We start from the raw sequence: 3,176 nt of genomic DNA on the forward strand, positions 1-3,176 counted from the left end.
CTGACTTCAACAAAATAGACAAAAACAAAGATAATTTTCTGCCTCCGTTTGGGTATCTGGGCACGTATGTAAGTGTAAAACGAATCACATTACCAAATATCAATAAGAACTTGAAAGCTAAAACTTGAATTGTACTCCCTTGTTCTCCAGGTGGGCTTCTGATTGCTGAACTTGAATGCATTCCCTGCTCTCCAGGCCGGCTCCTGACTGCTGACTTGAAATGTATTCCCTGCTCTCCAGGCGGGCTCCTGACTGCTGACTTGAAATGTATTCCCTGCTCTCCAGGAGGGCTCCTGACTGCTAACTTTAAATGTATTCTCTGCTCTCCAGGCGGGCTCCTGACTGTTGACTTGAAATGTATTCCCTGCCCTCCAAGCGGGCTCCTGATTGCTGACTTGAAATGTATTCCCTGCTCTCTAGGAGGGCTCCTGATGTTGACTTGAAATGTATTCTCTGCGCTCCAGGCGGGCTCCTGACTTCAACAAAATAGACAAAACAAGGAAAAAAAATTTGCCACAGTTTGGGTATCTGGGCGCATATGTAAGTGTAAAATGAATCACATTATCAAATATCAATAAGAACTTGAAAGCTAAACTTGAATTGTACTCCCTTGTTCTCCAGGCAGGCTCCTGATTGCTAACTTGAAATGTATTCCCTGCTCTCCAGGCGGGCTCCTGACTGCTGACTTGAATGTATTCTCTACTCTCCAGGCGGGCTCCTGACTGCTAAACTTGAATGTATTCCCTACTCTCTAGGCAGGTTCCTGACTGCTGAACTTGAATGTATTCCCTGCTCTCCAGGCGGACTCCTGACTTCTGAACTTGAAATGTATTCCCTACTCTCCAGTCGGGCTCCTGACTGCTAACTTGAATGTATTCCCTACTCTTTAGGCGGGCTCCTGACTTAAAAAAATGACAAAAACAGAGGAAATTTTTCTGCCCCAGTTTGGGTATCTGGGAACATTACCAAATATCAATAAGAACTTGAAAACTAAAAACTTGAGTTGTACTCCCTTGTTCTCCAGGCGGGCTCGTGACTGCTGAACTTGAATGTATTCCCTGCTCTCCAGGCAGGTTCCTGACTACTGAACTTGAATGTATTCCCTACTCTCCAGGCGGGCTTCTGACTTCTCAACTTGAAATGTATTCCTTGCTCTCCAGGCGGGCTTCTGACTTCAACAAAATGACAAAAACAGAGGAAATTTTTCTGCCCCAGTTTGGTGGCTAGGCACAGATGTAAGTGTAAAACTAATCATATTACCAAGTATTACAAAGAATTTGAAAGTTAAGTCCCATTATCCGGGGGGTCCTGACAATTCTTACCTAAACGACAATTTTAAATCTAAGTTATATCTTCTAAAGGTGCGACTTCTGCTAAATCTTGTTATTTAAGAGGGTCTTTAAACTACTCCCCATTATCCAGGAGGGTCCTGAAAATCAAAGGTCAAATTTTGTCTTAAGAATGACAACTTTTATGGTTGAATTATACTACCCTACCACAGAATTTACGCTAAATGTTGTTATCTAATCGAAATCTTAAAGCTAAGTCCCATTATTCAGGAAGGTCCTAGAAACTCTTAAGTGAATCTTATCTCGAACATGCAAACTTCTAAACCAGCTTATATTCCTTTGGGATACATTTATGCTGGATTACGCTATTTCTGAACTAGGTCCCATTTTCCAGGAGGGTCCTGAAAATTAAAAATCAAACCTGTTTGGTGACTGCCTTTCTCCGCGAAGGGTTTCTCCGAAACAACTGAAATTTCCTGCCCCTGTTTTAATCAAAGAAAAATTTTGTCAGTTTAAAATGTGGTAGTTAGTTTGTGGCCTTGATTTTGAGGTCTATTGCTCCTTCACTTCCCATGATAACTGATTTCCGCTCGAGGACCTTGCTTGCTTATGGACTAACCACTTTCTCTGTCATCCTTATCACAGAAAATACCCCTTCTCCATTCAGACCCAATTCCATTTATCTGTTGCATTGCTCATGAACTGACATTTACCAAACCTTTGTGTTTCACATGAATCCCAAAGCACGTCAATTACCGTCCACTCAATGTGCATGTTGTTCTTTCCTGACTTAACCCGCTGACATTGGTCTTGAGGTCTATTGCTCCTTCACTTGCCACTTGGAAGACCTTGCTTGTTATTGGTTAACCACTTTCTCTGTCAATCTTATCACATAAAATACCCTTAATCTATTCGCCTAACACCCTCCATCTGTTGCATTGTCCATGAATTGATATGTACCAAACCTTTATGTTTCACCGAAAATATCTTTGATTCGTTCACCTAACACCCTCCATCTTGTTGCATTTTTCATGAATTGATATGTACCAAGCCTTTGTATTTCACAAGGATCCCAAAACATGTTGATTATTACCAGCTCAATGCACTTGTTGTTCTTTTCTGACTTGTGACATTTTGATGTGTTAGCTAGACCCCGTGTTGTGCAATTGGACAGCTGGTGGCAAATTTTGAAGTCATTTCTCACTTGTTCTAACCGCACAGACTAGGGAAGAGGAAGTGAACAAGACAAAAAGAACAGAGTGAAGGACAATAGAAAAGATGATTCCTAACGAGAAAACTACAAAGTAGAAACCTATCCGTTGTGGAACCAACTCTAATGACCATGACATGCACATGTGGCCTATCCTGTCAAGTAAGCCTGATGTTCAACTCTTGTTGTACCTTTAAACTGTGAAACTGTGCTTCAATGCTCCGATTATCCAATCCGATTCACAATCCTTATTCGACTTGTAGTGCCCGAAGGGTTTTCACCATCAAGCCTCTCTTATTTTGTGCTTTTTCTCAACTTACCGTCGCCTTACGGTGCCCACGAGGATTTTCACCAATAAGACTCTCTCATTTTTATTTCTTTCACTTTTTATTTCTCTCAGCTTTCCATCGCCTTACGGTGCCCGTGAAGGTTTTCTCCACTAAGACTCTGTTATTTTCAATTTTTCCTGCTTGAACCAGAGTGTTGCCCTTGATATGATTCCCCTCTACCTGCTTGACTCGGCATTTCTCGAAGACTGATCAGAAGGTCTTTCTTTGGACCGTAACGTGAGCTTTTGGATAGAATTAGAAAGAAAGGGTATAAAAGGCTCAAAACAATTCAAGTGGGTTCAAAATTACAACCTTTGGAATCATATTTCTTGCAACAACCACAACTTC

The sequence above is a fragment of the Nicotiana sylvestris genome, chromosome 6, assembly GCF_000393655.2.
Source record: "Nicotiana sylvestris chromosome 6, ASM39365v2, whole genome shotgun sequence".
Classification (NCBI taxonomy): domain Eukaryota; kingdom Viridiplantae; phylum Streptophyta; class Magnoliopsida; order Solanales; family Solanaceae; genus Nicotiana; species Nicotiana sylvestris.